The 23987-nt window shown below is 31.2% G+C and overlaps 2 protein-coding genes across 13 annotated transcripts in view; one reads left to right on the forward strand and one right to left on the reverse strand.

The window, feature by feature from the left end:
• Positions 1-21765, reverse strand: part of LOC145241322 (epsin-2-like) — a 138132-nt gene extending 116367 nt beyond the window's left edge. For all 12 annotated transcript variants that reach the window (XM_080104152.1, XM_080104146.1, XM_080104148.1 and 9 more), the window contains exon 1: positions 21629-21765. The gene's annotated coding sequence lies outside the window, so the exon portion shown is untranslated. The remainder of the gene's footprint in view (positions 1-21628) is intronic.
• A 205-nt stretch (positions 21766-21970) lies between these two features.
• The window catches only part of LOC145241325 (uncharacterized), a 151528-nt gene continuing 149511 nt past the window's right edge, over positions 21971-23987 (forward strand). Inside the window, exon 1 of the mRNA XM_080104154.1 lies at positions 21971-22095. The gene's annotated coding sequence lies outside the window, so the exon portion shown is untranslated. The remainder of the gene's footprint in view (positions 22096-23987) is intronic.

A 23987-nucleotide genomic window follows, 5' to 3' on the forward strand; every position in this document is an offset into this window, starting at 1 on the left:
AAATCGACGTAAATAAATCTATACGCTACGCGCTTTCCTAATTCCTAGATATTATGATATAGGACCTATATACAGTTTTAAGCGATAGTAATGACCCCGAGAGCGTGTGCTCGAAAAGCCTTTTGAAGACATACACGAAATGGTCACACACATTTTACCTTTTATATATATATATAGATAGATAGATAGATAGATTTCAGTTGGCTGGTTGGTTGTTTTTATTTTACGGCATATCAATCCTTTTCGGGTTATTTAATGCCGAATCCAAAGATCTTGAAGAAAAAATTTTTAATAGAATATATTTGTTGTTTTCAAGTCGGTTTCTATTTAACCCATAGTTGGAACCCTAACAGGTACTACCACTCCGGGTTAGAGTGGACCTGGGAGCAATGGTAATTAAAGGGTGGTTCCACAGTCCCCAAAGCCCACAAGCTGGGACCTCACCACTGGATATAGTTTAAGGTCATATCCAGGACCTGATTTCAGTTGGAAGTTAATAAAAAAAAAAAAAACGTAAGGCAAACGAACGATGTTAAATGTAAAAATCTGAAAAACAAAAACAAACGTATAAAAAAAAAAAAAAAAAAAAAAAAAAAAAAGTGAAAAATGGTTTAAATAAGCCGGTTTCGATATTAAAATTAAAAATTTGGTGGGTACCCGGGTGTTTTTGGGTGTGTAGTCAGGGGTGGATAAGCGAAGAAAAAAAAAAAAAAAAAAAAAACAGAAAAACGAACATTACATGAAAAATGGCTTAAATAACACTGGTTCAATATTTAAATTGAAAATAAAAAAAGAAGACATCTCACACCACGATTCGAACCCAAAACGTTTAAATAATGAACCAACGCGCTAACCAACTGAGCTAACGCGACGTACATGAAATTTAGTCAGTTTTTCAATTATTTAAAGTAAATCAGATCATGACGTCATCTGACGTATGCGTGGAACCGGTCGTCGTCATGAGAAGACCGTTTTTATTGACCTCTCCCTCCCTGTCGATTTCGGGGTGAAAAAAAATGAACGTTTTTTACCAATTTTTCGATATTTTTCAAGCGAAGGATGGAGCTTCAATATGATACTGAGTTTGTGAATTTTTGTTCTGTCTATTGAAAGTTTTTAGCGGACACACAAACACATACATACATACACAAAGTTGGAAATTGAAGTGTGAAAAAAAAAAAAAAGTGCGATGGTTTTAACCATTGGGCCACCGCGAGATGCTAACGGAAACACGTTTGAATTTATTTAATTATTTGGATTTGGCAGGTGCATGTTTTAATGACTTAATGAGGTCAAGTTTGACTGCGGAAACGCCATTTTTATTATTATTTTACCAAGATGTTGGTGGAAGGGGGGGGGGGCCAGCTCCCCTTGTCCAAATTGAATAGCAATTGTTTGATATATGGAAAATATTTCCAAATTGATCAGAGCTGATTGCTTTCGGACATTTCTGCCAATAGACGGAAAATACTGCCAGAATTAGTGTCGCTTTTATTATAGGAAAAAGACTAATCTACATGCGGCAAGCGACAAATGTTGAATATTTATCTTCCCGAAGTCGGGCAAATTAAATAGACAGGCGAGTTCCGTTGTTAACTCTGAGATATTACGATTTACATGTGATATAAAAAGTTTTAAGTTGTGAACTGACTGACCACTCCTCTGAAAAAAACCTTTTGTAGACATACAGAAAAAGCGAACACACATACACATACATTTTCGCTTTTATATTTATAGATTAAACCATATTAAGTTTTTCAATATTTGAGATGATAGTTATTTCTATGATTTGGATTATTCATATTATTGTTTAAAGTCACCAAAATTCATACTAGAATTGTCTGCAATGAATAAAGTTCAAAGTGAAACTCTTCAGGGTGGGTGGAGGTGAAGGTTGAATCCTCACTGTGGCCGATACTAAGAATACATTTGCAAATGACTTAAAACTTCTACCCAATCATGACTGATGGAATGAGAAAATGCTACTCCTGTGGTTCCATTCAAAATTTTGTGCAGAAATTTGACAAGATACACCTAAAGAAGATTGAAGGTTATATCATCCAAAAGATTGTAAACATAACAATCAAGAGAACAATATCAAAGCTTTTTTTGTTATTTAATGCCAAAGCACAAGATGTGTATTAAGCCGTTCAGTATATAAAACATTTTCTTTTAATCTTCAGACAATCAATACTTCCTGTAAGAGTGATTTGCACAGAGTCTATAGTGAAGTAAGGATTGCATAATCTGAACAGCCCCTCTCCTGGACTGGCATTGCTTGAGTTCAGTAGCAAGGAGAAGTCCATGATGATCAGAAATAATAACTGGGATAAGCAGTCATTGGTGTCATTTCAGAGGTTTTCCTTCTAGATCTGCTATACAACCGAAGCTGGAGTCTAATCCATAGCTGGAGGCAGGGATGTATGAATTCATACTTTTCTCATAAGTGATACAGTAGCCATGCTGAGTTCACCATCTATGCATTACACTACTTTCAATTCATTTTATATAATTATCTGAATGACAGTTGCTATTTTACTCATAACTGGGAAGGAAGATTCATACATTTTGCAACATTATTAAATGTGTAAATAACCCTAAAACCACAAGGATCTGAACTTGGCATAGTCAATTCCATAATCTGTAACAGTATCCATTAGGGCAATCAACACACACACACCAATTCTAAATAAGTATTTTTGTTAATTGATTTAACTTTGATCAGATAAAATTCAACATGTTTCTTTGGAAGATGTCCATTAAGGATTTTTTTCAATGATATAAACAAAGTACCACCTTATTTGGATGAAACTGAATTTATATATGTATTATTTTTATTATTTTTTGGGAATCCTTTAAGATGAGGCTTCATAATTTATTCCAATCCTACCAAAGCAAGCCAGAGGATTAGTTTGCACATGGTGGCAACAACTATGGAAGGCAGTAATTACCAGGAATACAGTTACAAGACTCAACATTCCTATCCCATCATGGTTAATCACCTGAAGAAGGCCAGAAGATGAGTTGGCTGAAATGTGGTGAAACAACAACTATGGAGATGAGGATAACAGTCTGCAAAAAGAATGCATAAACTGAATTTAGAGATGTCTAATAAAGGTTTCTTTCTGTGCTTCATCTTGGAAAACATCTATTATTCATCAAAATTCCTTAAAAACAATATAACATTGTTTAAATTATAGCTTAATTCATATTGAAAAGAATAGTGATATATATATATATATATATATATATATATATATATATATATATATATATATAAAAACAAAACTAATGCAAATAATTTTCAATTTGAATATTTTGAGCCTGAATTTTTCCCATAAACAGAGGTGAGGGAATTAGAATAAGAATCAATTTTTGAAGACATTGAGTCATAGTTTAATTTTTTTAAACTGATGTATAATCTGCAAGGTTTGTAGAAGCTGCTTCATTTTTTTCAACCGACTCAATTTCTGATCATAAAGTTAATTATTCTCATGTTTATTGTGATCAACCGATTCACTCAAAACATTCTTTGGTAACACATTTCCATTATGAAACTTTGCAAACTACTTTTGATATGTTCAATCAATTTCAGATAAGATTTTTGTGATTCAGTATGTTTCTTAAATATTGATTACATGTTGAGTTTTAGAAGATGCAAGAGAGATAACTACAATCTCATTTTTTTTATTTATTTATTTTTTTATTACATTTTCACCCCAAACAAGGCACATTGCCACGTTGGTGTAGGGGGCTACTATCAGGGGCAACAACTACTGGGGTACTATGTAGGGATTTGGGCAGCAAGATGTTGGTTCACGTTGCACTTGAACTTCTGCACGTCAGTACAGTTGGGGAAGCAGGGACCTGGAATGGAATTCCAAAGTCTAGCGGTTCTGGGGAAGAAACTACTGGAGTAGAAAAATTTTTTACATCTAGGGATCTCTACAGTGTGGGGGTGGGATTTTGCAGCCTGTCGGGTCTGTCAAGGGTGTTCACGTCATATGGGCACAAGTGCTTGCAGTTCGTCAGAGCATTCACCATTAAAATACTTGTAGAACAAGCAGAGGGATGCAACATTTCGTCGATGGGACAGAGGCTGAAGCTTAGATGCCAGTTTTCTGGATTAGAACCCAGGCGCGGAGCAAACCCTCTCAGTGTTGACGGACCCAGTAGATCTTTCCAGATCATCCGTCTAGAAGGAAAACTATGAAACTAAACCAAAGGGGAGGGAGGCTTCTTCAGTCTTGGATGACAACCTTCCTAGAGCTGGTAACTCAAACAAATTACCAGTTTGCAAACCTAAATTGCTTAAGGAGTAGATAGGTTCTGTCTATCGCCCGGCTTCCATACTCCTTCTTTGCCTATTAGTCAGGCGCAGAGACACTATCACAGTGATTCGACAGAAACACCCAGTGGTAGATCTTGTTTCTTGTCTAGGGCAATGAACGCCGTTTCCCCACTCCCGACACACCCCACCCCTAAAACTGGGTACTTGAGAGTGCTTGAGTACCATATATGCCTGAGCAATTAGATTGGGTTGACCTTCCTCTGATGAGTTGAGGGTACCGGATTGACAGTTACTGGCTGCTGTTTCAGACTGGTAGTACAGAAACCCTAACTCTTTGGTAGCGCTTAGAGCGGCTGCTCCATCAACAGCTGTATAATATCGGGATGTTTGTAGTGCCATGTCGCGCATGGAAAGGGATCCTGCACTCATCCCCAGTGGGCTTTCCTGAGGCCACAGTCCTAGTTGAAGGAGGGTCAGCTGATGGTCTACTTGTGATGCATCTGTAATACTCTGCATAACCTCCTTTTCAGCTCCCCTTACCTAACTGAAACTCATTTAAAATGACAGGTTTTTAATATTATTCAACAAGAGAGAATAAAACAAATATATCAGTGATCAAAGAAAACAATGCAAAGAAAAATTAAATTCAAATCTGTTCAATATAAAAATTAAGATGTGGAATTAGAATATCTATAATAAATGTGAGAATATGCGTATCCATCACAGAGGGAATGCATAATAAGGTGAAAAGAATAGATTACAAAAGGAAGAGAGAGTTTTATCTTTCTTATTGATTAGTTTCATTTCAATGATTTTAATAGTGAATAGGAACTAACTTGCATAATAAAAGAGTGAAGGCAATTAGGCCTGTAAAATTTTTATGTTTTGAATACATTGTAATCTCACATAAGTCTTAACAACTGGATAGAACTTAAGAATCAAAACAAAATTTTATTCTTTATAATAATGCTCAACCTCACACTGCAAAAAAGACAAACAATCTCCTAAAAATAAACAAAATATGCGTCAACCACCATTATTTCCTGGATCTCACACCAACAGATTACCATCTTTTTAGCAGTTTTAACTATCATTTGAGTGGATTAAAACTTATTTCAAGTGAAAAAATTAAAGATGAGTTAGTTTCTCTTTCCAGTTCAAAACATTATGAATGTGGTGTTCAAAAGATTAACAGATGAAAAGAGGATTGATTATATCAGCAATTAATTTCATAATTCTTCATCTTTTTTTTTTATTGGGTTTTAAAATAAAAAGCACCTAACTTGCACTACAACTAAGTGATAACACATTTTTTGTTTCGATTTATTATAGTATTATGAGAAGACTCACCACAGAAACGTGTTTTAAGATTACAAAGATCAAGTATTAAAAAAAATGGCCCTGAAAAGTAAAAAAAAATACTTAACATAAGCATTTAATACTTTTGACATAAAGATGTACAAAAATGATTTTATTGTTGCACAATAAGGAGATTAATTTGCTATAAAAAGTGTTTGCTAAAACTTTATAACTGAAGAGATTAACAATAATCTTAACATTTGATATTTAAAGCTGAACAGCAGTTAAAATACACAAGGAAAATAATGCTCTTAATTGACAAAAATAGAAAATGCAGACTATTTCTTTTGAATTTTGAGGACATTATTGAACAGAAACTCTTTATGGTTTGACAAAACTGTTATTAATCACTTCTCAGATTTTTCTCAATCTTTTATCATGATTCTTGTTTTTCTCAGAGAAAAAAAAAAGGCATGAGATATCAAGAAAATTAACTAATATATCTGGCTTACCTAGCTGGTTGCCTTATTCTGATGTATACAAAAGCCACCAAGAGAATTGTACAGTCCTGGTACCAAAGGGCTTTGCCAGTTTTTAATTATAGGTTTAATGCAAATGTTGGCCGAGTAATAATTTAGAAAAATAAAATCAAACAACCTTAAAACCGGAAATAAATTGGTCAGCACCAACCAGTGCAGATCACAATGAAGAAGCCAAAACTATTTTAGTTGCAGATTGACAACTGACTCTCTGCTTGCATGCTCACTAAGACCCACATCTAAATGGTCACCTATCTCTATCCTGACCAAACTCAACATATTGCTTAACTTTAGTGATCTTACGGAAACCAGTATATAAATGCCATTAGTACAGTTTTGTTAATATTTATTTTAGTTCTTTATATAGGGATAAGATTCTGATAGTCCGAGAGCATAAAATTAGCTTATTAAAGAAAAACCTTATGAACAACTCGGTTCATTATATAACTGTACAAAATATTTTAGAGTTGCATAACCACAAAGCAAATTGGATGATATAAAATGCATCAAATTTATTCAAAATATAAAATCTTTAAAAAAAAAAATGTTCAAATTCTGAAAATAATTATACTATCTTTAAAATGTAACTTATGACTCTTCTCCCACCCATCAAAATAGGAATTTTATATGCATTTTGCCTTTCCACATTTACAATTGCAAGATGTGACACATGGTCATTTTTTTGTGTGGAAAGAAAGTAGTTCAGCTCCTAAAAAGGCACTCAGGGCCCGTTTGGAAAAATATGGAGAACATTCACAAGTGAGAGCACCCCAAGCAACATTCTTGCTAGCTCCCTCCTTCACAGCAGGGGTATTGTTTGGAAATGAAGGCTTCTTAATCTTTAAATTGAAACTTATAAATTAAAAGACATTGCAAAAATATAGATAGTTTTACACATTAAGAAATTGCCATGTTTCATACAGTTATGTATATTCTATTGTAAGGTTGGTACCAGAATGATAGGTGATATGAACCTATATTTCTGATCTTTATAAAAACGGCTTCCCAGATGCAATCACACTTGAGATGGGTGTATTTGCCAGACACTATGCTCTATACACAGGAGGATAAATTGAATGCCAACATACAGGTTAATCCTTGGAAAATAACCTTCAGTTCTAGTAGAATGGGAGGGGGGGGGGGTAAAATGGATAGTCCCATAATGTTCCTATTTACAATGTCTCCCCACGGGACAGAGTTAGACACCATGGTCATTTTTTTAATGTGGAGAAAAGGAACAAAAATAAAAATTGTCTCAGTCGTGAAGGATTTCTCCTCCACTGACAGAACAAGAAATGAAGTGCAGCATCTGAAGAACAGATACTACACTTTGATCTTGACCCGAAGGATAGTCCCATAATGTTACCAAGACAAAACTCCTTTCCTTTAACAACTATATGAAATCTTCCCAATCAACAATTGCCAGAGTCGATAGCAACCTTCCTAAGAATCTTTAAATTCCTAGATATCAGATTTCCTACTATGAACTTTTTTCAGACTGCTTACCTGTGGAATTCCTTCTGCTTATTGCTTCGGATTGTATCAATGTGCAAAAATTTAAAGGTAATGTGAACAAACATTTTGTTACCAAACTCCTCACCAAAGTTATCACTTGTAAATCTGACTCTAGCATAGTAGCCCCTTATCCTTCAGTGGCAATATGCCTTATACAGACTAATTTGTTAACATGCAAAAATAGCTAATAGTGATATACTTTTTCCCAAAGGACCACATTGTCCTTCCTTGCTAGCAACAACCTGAGTTGTATTCATGCAATAATTTTTTATTAAATAAAAATCTGCTAAGCAAATGAAAGATGGCAAAAATAATTTTAATATATCAACAATAATGTCAAATAGAATTTATGCTTTTAAGTATCCAAAGTAAAACAGGAAATTCTCACACGAAACCATGTTTGACTAGGAATATCACTGAAACGATATAAAACTTGTTTCTACTCATCGTTGTGACAATCCTAAAAGTCTTCCATTGACATTGCCGGCACTTGGTTCATCAGAACACTTTAAATGGTTCCAAGTTTTTAAATGGTTAGTTTGACTTTGATAACAGGAAATTGTGACAAGAACACAAGTTGTCGTACTATATTGAAGTATATTTTTTGTGTGAAAACTTATCTAATTATGTGACACACTTGAGCAAACACAATTGTTTTATGTTTATTAGTTGGACATTAATTGTGAGAAGCAAGCACAAACTGACAGAAATATTCAAGGTTAACATCGATCAGGTGATTGTCTGCTGGTCAGCTGTCACTGGGGAAGAAAGGAATTTTAAAATTATCTGCTCTGTTTAGCATATACAAATCAGAGATAAGAGCCAATTCTATGAACCTTAAAACTTTAAGAGCCTTCCTTCTCAAGAGAAGTTAAAAATAACATAATTATATACTTATTTTTTTTATACAATCAATTTAATTACTATATAGAAATCTTTATTCAATATATAAATTAGAGTTGATCTATTTCTTAAAAAAACAATGAGAGTTGTATCTGACAAAAATCGATATTAGATCCTACCTAGCCAATTTGTTCGTTTCCTTCAATCATGTTCTTTATAATAAATTGTTTTTTGCTTTAATTTAAAAAAATAAACACTTATTCCGGCTACCAAAATTTTTATAATGGAGACATTTTTCACTGCTGACCTACATAGTTGCCATTAGATCATAAAAAAAAAAAAAAAAAAAAAAAAAAACATTTTTACATGGCTCCATCTTTTTCATCATTCAGATAAACAATTACATTTGTTTACATTAAATAATCAACTATTACTACTTACATAGTAGGTAAAATGATTTGTTAGTAAAAATCTATTCAGAATGCTATTGTTATGTGAAACGAGTGGCCATTGATGTCTAATTGGTACTGTACATTTCCAAAACAATTAGAACACATTTATTCGAGGGGGGGGGGAGAATAAAATTTTAATCTTTTGTGTTTCTATTATAAATTCCTGCGTAAATTAAACAATAAAAGTTATTCATGATTAATACAAAATAAAATATTACAAATATTTACTTTCTAGTTATTTGATTTATTTAAAATGGTAATATTTTTAAATGCAAATTAGAAAAAATTGTCAGCACAAGCAGCAGCTGCAGAGAGTAAAATTGTTAATTAGTTTTACATAAAAAAAAAATACCACCAATAGTTTACTTCTTGAGGTCTCAGAACAAACATGATAAATTGAGTTTCCAATCTGTTCTTGACTTACACCTTTTTCTCTTCATTAATATTAAAACAAATAGGAACTTTTTAAATTGGGACGAATAAATTGTCTCAATCGTGAATAGTTTCTGCTAGGAATTTGACTCCAGCCTGTAGACCTAACATCCTGTGGAATGTTGCTTATTGTTAACAACCAAATCAGGTGCTTTGTTTCACAATCGAGCTGTAATTACAAGTTTAGGTTTACTATAAAAAAAAAAAAAGACCAAGAAGTTTCAGAATAGATTTTTCCTCAAGAGCAAAGCCATCATTGAGAATCTCAGGAAGAAAAGGGACACACCTACAATTGAAACGGCAGTAACTTGTAGAAAACATCAGAGTTGTCCAGGATTAAAAAAGGAACCAGATCTCTTTCTGTCTTAAGCTTATAATCATATTACCCCTAGGGTTAAAAATTTTACATCAATTCTAGAAATCAAGGTTAGGAGTGGGTTTGATGAAAGTGTTTCTGTAGCACATCCAAGTTTTCAGCATGTGTCGTTAACCATCATGAACCCATAAAAATTTTCATTTATTGATGATCATGGAATGGACGCATTATTTTATATAAAAAAAGTGAAAATGTATAATTTTGTGTAGAAAAAACAAAATAAAAAAAAAAACCTTTATATCTCAGAGTACAAAAAACAAAAACGCATGAAATTAAAATAATTTTTATGAAAATAAAGCATTAAATATTAAAATTTATATTTTTAGATATAGTTCTTATATATTATGAAAAAAAGCCTCTAAATTCTTTGTTAATAAAATTAATATAACTTATTAAAAAAATTTCTCAAACTAACAAAATTATACACACACACACACACACACGCCGCCCGGCATTACCTGGTCGTAAAATAAGCTTAAATATGATATTTTGATTAATGCAGGTTTCGTATTTATTATATTGGACCCAATATATAGTAATAATTTAAAAAGTTAAAAAAATAATGACTCATGCGTCACCACTGACAATTGAAACCAAAATGTTTAGCTTACGATTTACTTTTTCCTTTGATGTTAATGCCTGAGCGATGGAAATGTTTGCTGCAAGGTTAAAAATTAAAACATGAACCAATAGCTATTACATTATGCATGCATATTCGTAATCCCATCGTTTGATTTTCACCTGGCAAATTCCATTTCCTTAATGTTCACACTTTAGTACCAATTTTCCCCAGGTAAAACCCAAATACAAAGTTTTGCAGGGGTTCGAATACCCTATATATTAAGTTTCATGTCTGTAGACCAAAAAACAGAGTGGAGTTTGGTACGCAAAATTTTTTAAACAAATATATGCATACATAAATATATATAGAAAGAGGTTTGTGTTTACTATAAGCTTTTTACGTAAATATTACACAACTATAAATCATGGAAAATATCTGCATGAATATAATTACATGTAATAGTCATCCCAGAAGAAAACCGAAAAAAAAACTAATAGAGAATTAATTAAAATGAATGTTTAAAAGAATATGCAAATTAGCTAGATCTTTTGCTAGTGAATGCAATTCCACGGCTCATATATAACAAAGTTGTATTTTCTTTTTAAATAAATAGAAAAAAGGCTTTTTAATAATTTTGTCAATACATAAAAAAAAAAAAAAAAAAATTTGTAGGAGTATGGATTATATATTTTGAAAGTACATTAACTTGAATATTAAAAAATCGCAAAACAGCTTGCCCCTTCACTATCTGTAGAGGTCATCACTTGTGAACACAATGCCTCCTTTAACTAATTAAGCCAACCAAACCGTTATGCTTATCGTTTATCTTTAATTGTGCTCGATGCAATGTTTCGCTTGCTTTGAAGATTTCTTTTTCAGAGGTGATTGTTGGCTGAAAAAAAAAAAAAAAAAAAAAAGACTCCCAACTTAATTATCTCATCCCAAAGAGAACCCATCTCAAATTCTTGCAAATTCTTCTGACGCCATACTTTAATTAAAAGTAGGGAATAGGCTATAATCAAAATGACTTTAGAAACTGTTTAAAAAAAAGCATGACCAAGACTCATGCAAAAACAAATTGTCAAAGCCTTTTATGAATATGGATTTGATTAATTTTCCTAAATTGTTGCCTTTTCGAACAAATCTATTATATATATAACAAATCTATTATATATAAAAAAAAAAGCTATAACACTGAATGCATACGTTCAGCTAGAAGTCAGAAACTACAAACAAAAATGTACAAACCTTACACCATCAGATTTAGTGTGACCCGAGTTGATTATCATGCATATTAAAATATTTATAAGCACTGCAATATTCATTCCCAAATTAAGAGCAAAAAAATTGTTAATTATTTCAGAAACACTAAAACTGGGTCAAACAGAAGTCAGTTTTTTTTTGTTCTTTCTATTGTAGTGATGAACTTGTGTATGAGAGAATGTGTGTATGCGTGTGAGTGAGAATGTGTGTATGCGTGTGAGTGAGAGGCAGAGACAAGTTTTAAAAGATTTCTTTCTAAACCCTTCTATTATGCTTCCAGATAATGCCAGGTAGCTTTGATTAGAAATTAATGTCATTTTATTGCAAGAACACACACGTGTATGCAATTATTTTCAGAAGCATAAAAATGCTATGAAATGTAAATTCAGTCGAGTTACTACATGTGTTAGAGTTAATAGGATCTTTTTTTATTGTTTTTTATTTTTATTTTTTTTATTTTTTTAATCAAAATAGTCTCTTATTGTCCAGAAATCCTGAACAAAATAAATTCAACGGGTTTTCAATTTCAAATATTTTCTCATAGCATTTTAAAAATGACACATAAAAAACAACACTTCAGTATAACAATGTTTGGTAACATTAAGGATATTTTTCTTTTTAAACATTAATTAAAATCAAAGTCAAAATTTAAATAATATTTAATAGAAATCGTCAAGTTTTCATATGAAAATCTCCATACCTATAAAGTTGCACTATTTCCTGTTCTGGCAGTGAAACTAAAATGCTGATGGACGAACAAAAATTTTTTAATATATTGGTGCACATTTATTAATTATGTCACTAGAGAATTGAATTTATTTTTAGGTACATGCAATTTAATGGTGAAAACTGATAGAGACCATGGTTATGAGAGCTGGCTTATAATTTTTTAATAAGTGTTAGATTACTTTTTAATTGCGTTTCAAAGATTAAGGCATAAAGCTAATCTCTAAAAGGAAAATTTATTTTTACACCTGAAAAAAGAAGTAAAGCATGCATGGCACCCTGTAAGCGCACAGTGAACGAGGCATAAAAAAAAAAGACTAAGTTCAGCATTGCCCCCCCACCATTTAGTCCCAAAAGTTCCCAGGGGACATCAAATCTAGGTGAAAATGAACAAACAGTGCAATTTTAGGCCTTAACATATATAAATTTAGAGTTCTGCACCATGCAAAAAAAAGAAACAACTAAGTTACTGACCCCCCCCATTTAGCTCCAAAAGTCCCCAAGGCCTAAAATATTTAAATTTGAGTTCAGCACCATGCAAAACTGCTAAATAGACATACACAGAACATTTAGGACAATATAGTAAAATAGTTACAAAAATGGAGTGTTTTTATTAGCCCTAAAAGAGCCCCTGGGGCAGGGTACACCCAAGAGTTATCGTGAAGCATAGACAAACAAAATTATAGACATCAGTTAGTTACAACTTTTTAGAAAGTTTTATAAAAATCCAAGACATCAATTTTTTTTTTTTAATAAGCACAAAAATGTCAATATTAATCATTTTAACCCGAAAGGCAACCAGAGTTTTCCTGAAAAATTTGTTGTGTTATTTTACTCATATCATGTTTAATGTTTGTGCAAAATTTTAAAAAATCCAAGGCGTAGTTATTGAGAAAAGTGCGGACAAATGAACAGACAAGGGTGAATTTACAGGTACACCCTCCTTTTGGCGGGGGACAAAAAGTTATGAAAATGTTTTCACAGCAGCTACAAAAACTAAAAGATTCAGCAAAATTTGAAAGTTCAATAAATTAATTTTAAAAACCCTTTGAAAGATAAATATTTTTCTTCAACTATTTTAAAGATAATTAGTAAACTCTTGAGATACTGAATAAAAAAAAAAAAAAAAAAAAAAAAACACTTTATTTTTACTAAAAAAATGCTTAAATATCTCCATAAAGTAAAAGTTCAGTAACAGAAATCAACCTTTGTTCCCTTAAAACAAGGCGACATGCGGAATCTATGAAAACCCAAAATGTCAAATTCAATTTTATCTTTTAATTTATAGAGAAATTGAAACATTATATCTTAATTTCTGTATTTTTGAAGATAAAAAAAAATATTAATTTTAGTACTTCTATTTTATTTTAATTAAAAAATGCTTATTTAATGAATATATTTTAATGCATACAATTAAAATCTTAATTTTTATTTTAAAAAAGTTTTAAATTCGGGGGTCAGTTTTAACAATAACAGTATTATTAGGTAAAAATTTCCAAATTCAGTAATAGTCTGAAAATATTGAAGTCTGTCAATATTTTTCCTTGGAAGATGAACTAAAGCGTTTGTAAAATGCCTACAGCAACAATTTTATTTTTTAATGTGACTATCTATTCTTAAACTTGTAGTGATAAATTAATCCTTTTTAAATAAAAGTAGCCGTGCATTTTAAGTGTGAAAAAACAGTAAATTAAAATCAGTGATTACACTAAAAATGTATTCATTGAAAAAAATAAACTAAAACAATTAAATAGAATAGGGCAGATAGGATGCAAATACTGTCTGCCTTTTGCTTGCTTTTTCTTTTTTTTAAAAAACAATGTTACCCATCTGTACTTCTTCAAATTAATTGGTAGTAGAAATAATCACATTTTTTAAAATTAGTTTTTGCTTAGTGATAGTTTTCAAATTTTTTCAAAATTATAGAAAAAGATTTACACTGTTTATATATTCATGCATACAAGGATTACATTTTAAATTCTTGTGAGTATTGTTATTATTGAAATCAGATAAATATTTTTTTGCAATTATATTAGTTTTTGGTGAAAATATTAAATAATGTATAATTCAATAATATCGTTAGTTGGAAAATTTAATTTTTCTTCAAGTTATATTTCATAAATAGACTTTAAGCTTTTTTTTTCCTAATTTTCTTGAAATATAAAAAAATTAAAATCTGATGCTTTATTTTCATAAAAATAAATTTATACAGGTTATAGTACTTAATTAAAACTATGGCTTTAGTAAAGGTGTTTGCTAATTAAATATTATCATAACTTTTGTGCCTTGTGATTGTTAATAAAAACTGGAAATTTCAAAATTAGTTGATTTCCTGAATTTCGGTGATTTTTTAAGTGAAGGGAGAAGTCAGAATGTTTATATTTTAAGGATTGGCCATTCATTTTGCACGCACCTATTATTTTTGTACTCAATATTTTAGAATGAGGGAGTATTTTTCCTATAGAGATTTAACATGAAATAATCATTTCTTGATATCACCAATTTTCAGAATTGTTTTGTAGAATAAAAAGTATAACCAATTTTTTTTTTTTTGCACTTTTTCATTTATCTTAAATTTCAAAAATTCCAAATTACTTGTACAGAACATTAAGTTATAATTTGTACTTTTGGTTCAACGATTTTTATAAAGTAATGAACGCACTAAACATTAAAACAATTTATTTTTTGAAATGCTCATCCTCTGAAAATATGCACTACAGTCTAGCCTTGTACCTCTTTTATTCGAGTATCGACAGAAAGGATATCTGAATTTACTCAAACTGTACTACATCAAAAAAACTATCAAACAAACGCAGCTCACTAACATCTCCAACTGACTTGGGTGCTTGTTAAGATAGACTCGACAGATTGATTTTGTTTTTATATGCTGTTTTAAGCAAAAACAATATGTGCTTAAATTGTCATGTCAAAAATAGTAATATATCCAAAAAAAATGAAAATTCATTGCATAAAACTGCTATTGCGTTTTTAGTTAAAAAGGCTCGCTATAAGGCTAAAATGTTGGTCACCATTAAAATGTAATCTAAAATTTCCGTTCAGAGTTATGTCTCTTATGTATGAATCTTCACCATCTACTTTATAATCTGAAAGAAAAATACAATTTTACCTAATTGTCCATAAAAATTACTTATAAGTATTAATAACTTTCTACGCAACAAATTTTCGTAATTTTTTAATATATTACTATTTTCGACATATGTAATATTGTTTTTACTTAAAACATTAAAAAACGATCTGTCGACTATCTTAAGTATCCTGACTTATATATAGCCTCTTCGATTGATGCTATTTAAAAAAAAAAAAAAAAAGGTAATTACAAAGAACTTATGTAATACCCCAACCCAAATACGGTTCAAACAAAGAAAATCACTTCTGCGTCAAATCCACCAAAAATGACCATCAAGGACAACCTGAATTTTTGTGTCTTGACGAATATTAAGTATTCATTTAGTAATACCATATGATTTAATTTTCATGAGAAGACCTTCATGCCGGACCATGTCAAAGGCTTTAGATATATCAAGAGCTACTGCCCAAGCTTCCCCTGCCTTTATCTAGTGCATGATATATATGTTCAAAGATAACCGTTAGGATATCTACAGCAGAATGAGCTTACCTAAATTCAAACTGTTATTCTACAAATTGGTAGACTAGCATTTGATTAATTAATGCCTCTAAGATTTTAATGAAGAGCAGAAGGAAACTAATGAGACAATTGCATGGGTCAGTTCTTTCACCAGAATTCTTGTATACTGGTACCGCAGAAACAATTTTGCAGCTATCAGAGAAGCAAGATTCATTAATGCATTTGTTATAGAATTGGTTGGTTGTTTTACAGCATATCAACCCTTTTCAGGTTATTTAATGCCAAATCCATTGATTTTGAAGAAAATTTTTTTAATAGAGTATATTTGTTTTTTTCAAATCGGTTTCTATTTAACTCATAGTCGAGACCCTAACAGGTACTACCACTCCAGGTCATATATATATATATTTATTTATTAGTGGGCTGGTAAGGCCATAGGGAAGACAACCAAGCAAGAAAACTTAGCAAAATTCATCTCAAAGCAGCAAAACTAAAAGCTGACTTACCCGGACATGATCTACACAAATGTCGGCAAATTTGGGCATATTTTATTGGTTTGAAAATATAGGCCATTTTTTTTTTTTTACCAATTGTCATAAAATTTTAGCTATAGAATGGTACTATAATCTTCAGAAAGCCTGCAAATTTTCATGTACTTTCATCTCATAGAACCAAAGGTATGAGCATTTTAATATTCAATTTAGCTAAGAGTAATATATATATATATATATATATATATATTAGCAAATATGGTATAATGAAATTGTGGGGTCTGCGTTCGCGCCTGGTCTCCATGGAATGGAAATCGACACAAACTTTAATAAAAACTTTTCATATCTACCTGCATAAGTATACTTTGATAATTATGTTTCAGTTTGAAGAAATATGGTATGATAAAATTATGGGGTGTTCGTTCGTGCCTGACCTCCATAGAATGGAAATATGTCACAAAGTTTAACAAGGTTTTTTAATATAGATCCACAGAATATTGTGATAAGTGTTTCAGTGTGAACAGGTATGGTATAATAAATTATGGGGTTTATCTATTTTATTTTTACTTTCATCATATTTTGCTTTGGTTTTGATATCCCCAAATTCGAAGCTATCTCTTTACAACCCTCATAACTTTTCATAACCTATCATACTTTAATAAATTAGAGTCCATTTTCTGTAGGCTGTTTTTGAACCCAGTCAATGACGGGTACTTTTGCTAATATACACACACACAACCTTTTTTGGTAATTTTATAAGTTCCAAATCTTAGTGACTATTGATCAAAATTTTACAAATGAAGGCTAGTTGGAAAGAGCATATTGTGTAGTGGGCTATATGACATTTGCCCTTAAGGTTGCACATGAAGGGGATCATCCAAAGCCTTTTTTTGCCACTTTTTTTACAGCCATAATATGTTTCAATCATAGTCATTTGTTTTCATAGTTTTGCATATGAATTACAAAATAGCAGATATTTTCCCAAAACCTCTAACCTTGATGGAAATAGGGTACATTAGTTCATTTTTGCTAGATTTTTTAAACATGGGTGTGTTTACGGCTTCAAAATGATCACTAGAAAGGAATATTGTTTAAAAGGTGTCTCATGCAAACACGATTTCAATCTCGCATTTTCATTATTTTCTTATGCTGTAAAATTAAAAAAAAAATATTAGTAGTTTATTTGAAACTTCTTTTAAATGATACAAAAGTTATATTAAAGTTACATGGGGGGGGGGGTAAATCTGTGGCATGCGTTGGGAGGTACCTATTGGGCTTCCATAGAAACTTTACACGTCGTTTCATTGCTTGTTTGGATTGAGCGAATGATGCTGGTTTCGATTTTTGGAAATAATTAGGCATTTTTTTTTTTTTAGTATAGCTAAGAAGGTGTTTTATTTATTTTTTTTTTTTGGTTCAGTATCTCAAGATTTTAATTATCTTTGAAATAGTCCCAGAAAACTAATTTATCTTTCAAAGGGATTTTTACAATTAATTTAACTTTCAAATTTAGCTGCATTTTCGAATTTACGTAGCCGCCGTAAAAACATTTTTCATTTTAACTTTTTTTTTGTTTTTTTTTTGTTTTTTTTTTCATGTGTAATAATACACTTTTTTATTTAAGAGATGAACTTTCGGCTTTAATCTTTCAAACAATCAAAATATAATCGGAAACATAAAAAAATATAAGCCGGCTTTAATAACCACGGGCCCTATCAGTTTTCACCATTAAGTTGCAATTGCACGTACCCACACACACGCACACACAAATATTAGCTGTATTTGCCCAGCCTTGAAAATATTTTTTTGTTTTTCTTTTATACACACAAAATAAATAAAAACAAAGAAAAAATAATCATACCAAATGAGAATCAGGCTCCTTCAGTCTTGAACTATGGATATCCACGAAGGGAAGGGGTGCCTGCGCGTGAAATTTTTGTGACAGGAGGTGCGCAATCTCCAACTCTCCTGAGACAACATTGTTAAATACCAGTGGCAAGTGAAGTACAGGACGACTGGAAACGAATGCCGAGATAAGCGGAGGAGGAGAGCGCCTAGAATTCCCAAATGGTCACCCATCTGGTACTAACCAGGCTCAACGTTGCTTAATGTTGATCTGACGAGAACCGGGGTGTCAACGCGATTATGCCGTATGATCGTATGAGAAAACGAGTCTAAACGTTTCTTAGACAGTTGTAAAAACGACAAATGATTTTAATATTGAAAAACTCGTTTTTGTTTAATTATATTTTATCAAAAGAGAATCTATTCAGTTTCTTTACACTGAATTATATTTCAATAATTTTACGAACATAACCGATAATTGCCCATAGTGACCCCGGATGAAATGGTGTCACTGTCCTTAAATTCTGTGAAAAACATTTAACTCTTTGTCAACATTCATTTTTAAAACATTGGAGGGGGGGGGGATCTTCGCACCCATGTGTGAACTTAAAATGAGAAGCAGCTCAGCAGCTGTGACAATGGGGAGGGGGTGAATTAATGAAACAAAAACAATTCAATTTTCAAGATTTCAACATGTAAACAAAAAAATTTAATGGATTTTTTCAGGTTAAAACTTGTCGAAAGCGTTCTGTTTTCGGATGATTTTAAAAATGGAAATTTAAATTTCGTTACGTTTTTAACCTTTTTTCATTGCGCATGTGCCAACAAAATAGAAAATAATCGATAAAATAATAAATTTACAAAAATGTATAGCACGAGTCACGACCACCGATATGTGCACAATCAAATTTTTTACACTAATTTGGAAGCAAGAAGATTTCGTCAATGTGGCCTAATTATCTCACTGAAGACTGATCTGTAAAGAGTTGCTTTTTCGGAATAACCCCCCCCCCAACCTCTCCATGTTAAGAACGGCTTTAGGAATAAACACCCTTGCAGGTAAGTCTGCAGTGGGACAACCAGGCCACATTGATTGACCGAAGATTTAAGGAGGTTTCTAATAGAACATGGTGTTGCCCAAAACGGTTAACATGTACGAAGTGCCTGCCTAACACCGTGTGAAAAGTCGAGTGTGCCGCTACGCAAACTGTGTTCATTGTGTTACCAACGAAAAAAAAAAAAAAAAAAAAAATGCTGTTTTGGTATGAGTGAGAGAATGGGGACATTTTGATAAATCTAAACTTCCTTACTGGAAACTTATATTGTTAAGCATTTAAGTAAAACTTGGTACCAGAGCAATAATAATAAAGAAACGGAACGAAACTAAAACTTTCATTCCCTTTTTAAAACAACCCCAAAACAGAACGCTTTCGATAAGTTTTACCTTTTTCAGTATAGACAACAAAACGAAAAGTGATTAAACAAAAAAAATTGTTCTCAAAGGCAATATAAGTTACTCTTCTACCTACATGGATAAGTTTTTTTTTGTTTTTTTTTTATGTGTTAACTTATTTTAAAGAGTTTATCTCCTTGGAAATACAAGTCGTGTCGAGTCAAGTTAGAACAAGAAAAATGGAGATCAGGTGTCTCGATAATGGCTAAAAAATTAAAAATGTGCAAACTGAATCTACTTGTTTTTGTACTCATTCAGAGTAAGGACCGTAATAACTTTAGAAACCCATTCTTAACGAAGGAGGGGGGGCATTAAAAAAAAAAAACTCTTCAGTACTTTTACCTAATAAAAGATACTGTAAAAATTTAATTTAACTTTATAAACCTATCTAAAATAGCACACATAGGTTGTTTTTGTGTATTAAATCAATATTTCTAAATACATAATAAAAATGTTTGATGTTAGAATCAGCTGTACTTAACCGGCGTTGCCCGGAGGGGGTGGAGTCTTAATTTTTTTTGTTTTGGCTTTTGTACCAATGTTTTTTTAATCGGACTTTGAAAGTTAAGTTAATTGAACCAAATTATTACAAAACAATTTTGTTATTGCAATATTATTTTAATCTTTATAAAATTGTCCGCATCTTATAATACATGAGGATTTTCTAAGAATTCTGGTACTTCTACAGAATTTGAACTGATTTTTTTTTTTTTTAAGTAACGAGCTAATAATCCCTAACCTGTTTTTGTTTGGCAAAAAAGTCGGTTTGGTTTGGTTCAAATTCTGTAAAAGTCCAGGATTTTTAAACCAGAAGTTTCTATTTTCCAATTCAAATGCTCCAAAATCCCTTTAAAATTCTTAACTTTTCCAACTGTGAAATGAAAAAAAAAAAAAAAAAAGTGACCGACTTTTTTTTGCGAAGAAACCGAAATGCATTCTGATGAGTTAATTTCGTAATTGCTTTAAATGGAATTTTAAGAATTTCCGTTCTAATATTTTACGCTATTGCATTTTTATTTCAATAAATATTCGATTAAAGTAAGAAAAAAAAAATCTAAGTCATGAAGAGGCCACCAGATTAGACACGAAAAGTGGTCACGCATTTTTTTATTTTTAAGATTGTAAACTTATAGTGACTATAATAGAATCAATTTACAATTATAAACATTTTAAAGGATACAAAAAGGAAATAATTAAAAAATAACGTTATTTTTGTTAATTGGATTTTTTTTTAATGGGAGAATATTTTTACGTTTTTTTATTGTATATTTGTCGAAGTAAAGGTTTTTTTTTCTTTTTTTATACAAGAGCTTCTTAGTCAATTACTTTTTTTTTTTTATTCTTAACAATGTAAGTAAACATTAATACTGGATTGTTTTAATGAGGAGCTCAAGAACACAAATAATACCTTACCGGCTCAATAAATTGCATAAAATAAGAAATTTCATAATGAAATGCAACATCAAGTATTTGTCATCTTATATATATATATATATATATATATATATATATATATATATATGTACACCTTTTTTATGTCTGTTCAGGACTTACTTGATTTGGAGTTAACATTTTAAACTTTAGTATTGAAAGTAGCCTAGCCTTCAACAGGCAATCGGTCTTGCTATTTTTACATTTCAACACAGAAGTAATCGACTTTTCTCCGTAAAAACCTCACCATTTCTGTAGGAAGACGCTAAAAAGTAAAGTAGTCGTTTGAACATCCTTATTTCGTGTACACATCAATGTCCACAAAGTGGGGGATCAATTTCAAGTAGAAATTACGTAACAAATAAAACCCCCACTTTGTGATCACCTTGTCGAATGACCAACACGCATTAAAAAGATTGACCAATACTGCTTTTCTTTAGGGCTAAAAATTCGAAATAAAGAACCAACGTTGACAAAGAAATACCAATAGCAAATTTACTCACAGATTTCAGCTAAATATCTGTTCGTTTCCAGTTTTTTTTTTGTTAGCCTCACAGCAGGAAATAACTATCATACGACTCTCCTCTCCAAAAAATGGCGACGACAGCTTCCTGTTTGGCTGGTTTGTTGATAACGGGAGGTAAACGGAACGGCAACTCTTGAACATAGGAAGAAAAAAAAGAAAAAAAAAAAAAAAAAAAAAAAATTTTTTAAGTAATTTTCTTCTTTTTTTTTTTTTTTTTTCAAAATATATCGAGTAAGCTATAATTTTTAATTTTTTCTTAAAATTTAAGTTTAAATTTTTGATAGATTTTTATTTTACCATTTTGTTTTTTGTTTTTGTTGTAATTTTGTTTTGTTTTGTAAAGGAGGGATGGTGAATGTTTGACGGAATAGCGGGCGCAACAAAAATGGTGCTTCCATTCTTGTAGATATTTCTGATACCAAAACCTCTAAAAACCGTTAAAAGGTAAGATTTTGATTGGTTTCTGTCGTCTTACAGATCCTAATGAACACATTACTAAACACTACTTTTCAGTAATGTAAATTAAGACCCTTGGAATTATTTTGATGTCGTTTGTTGACCGGGTGTATATGACTTCCTTGTTTTTCGCATTATTGCCAAACAACAACATGTCCTTATTCTTAGATGTACGATTATCTCTTACTCATTTTGTTTTCTGCTTTAGATGTTATTTCTGCAATTGACACCTGTTGTGAAGTTTTGCATTTAGTTTTGACTAAGCTGACACTGACAGTCCCGTTGTTCTCGTGCAGAAATAATGCCGATTTGAGCAGAAATTAGGAAGTCACTTCTGATTTGAATATCGTTTTCATTTTCATTTTTCTCGATCTTGTATACGTTTTCAACATCTGAAATTTTCTTTTTAAAAAACGTTATTTTATACGATTATTCGATTTGTGATTTAAAAATAAGGTGCTAATGCAGTAATGCACTTACTGATCCGCGCTATTTTTTAAATCGTATTTCCAAATTTAATTAAAGTTTTATGGGTACTCATGCAGAGAGTGATCCGTGCTGAAATAATAACGTTATTATTTAAAAAGCCATTCTTAACATGGGGAGGGGAAGGTGTGTTGTACCTATTCTGTACTTTAACCTTACAATTGAATTTAAAAAAAACATATAAAACTTCAATTAAACGTGGAAATACGATTTAAAAAAATAGCGCGGCGGATCACTCTCTGCATTAGCACCGTTTTATATGTTTTTTTTTTTGTTTTTTTTATTCAATTGTAAGGTTAAAGTACAGAATAGGTGCAAAGCACCCTCCCCTCCTCATGTCAAGAATGACTTTTTAAATAATAACGTTATTATTTCAGCACGGATCAATAAGTGCATGCATGAGTACCAAAAATAACCAAGACAATATTTACCCTCCCCTCTCATATATATATATATATATATATATATATATATATATATTTTTGGGGAGCCTGGCCTCCACACACATACACATTAAAAACCAAACTCATACAAATGGTCACCCATCTGGTACTGGCCAGCCTCAGCGTTAATAATACATTGAAATTTTCGTCACTGAAAAATAATTTTTTTTTTGGCCTGTTTGGTTTTCCATAGTTTGCTTTTTATTAAGCACAAACGTAAACATTGTCTAGATCGACTTGAAGTAACTGGTTGCCTATATGAATAAGTGGAATTATTTGAAATCCAATATTTTTGCATATTCTCATAGAAAATCACCCTAAATCTTAGTTAGACAACAAATAAATAAATTATTTCAAAAACCTTTCTTTTTTTTTTTTTAAATATTTATGTACGTTTTTTGTGCAAGACAAAAAATGTCAATTAACTTTTGGGGAAAATTTAACATTTAAAATTTAATTAAAAATAGTAGAAAAAGTTTTACATTATTCTGTTTTCTATATGATAAAATGCAGGGTTTTCTTTTTGGAAAAAAAAAGTTACTCAGAAATAATGGATTTTAATAAATGTAATTTCGTTTTAAAAAAACAACAACAACTTGATTTTTCGGCCATTTTTGGCGGTGTCTAATATATACGTAAAGTATAAGTGATAAAAAGTGTTCAATACGGTAGTAGAGCTGAATATTTGGTTTTGTTTTTATTTTACAACCTCAATCATTACAATCGTTTCTGCAGACAAGGAATTCCCTGTCTGTTTCTTCGTGTGTGTGTGTGTGTGTGTGTGTGTGTGTGTGCACTCCAGGTTAAAAATGTATTCGTAGAATAAAATTCAAAGAATAAGAGCAAATATAATTTACAGACAAGTTACACACTGGCATGACAATGTTTCAATTTGTATTTAGTTCATTAAGCCCCTATTTGTTTTCTTAATACTTATGCATTAATGTTACC

This window comes from Euprymna scolopes, chromosome 20, assembly GCF_053919585.1.
Source record: "Euprymna scolopes isolate OS-2025 chromosome 20, ASM5391958v1, whole genome shotgun sequence".
In the NCBI taxonomy this organism is placed as follows: Eukaryota; Metazoa; Mollusca; class Cephalopoda; order Sepiida; family Sepiolidae; genus Euprymna; species Euprymna scolopes.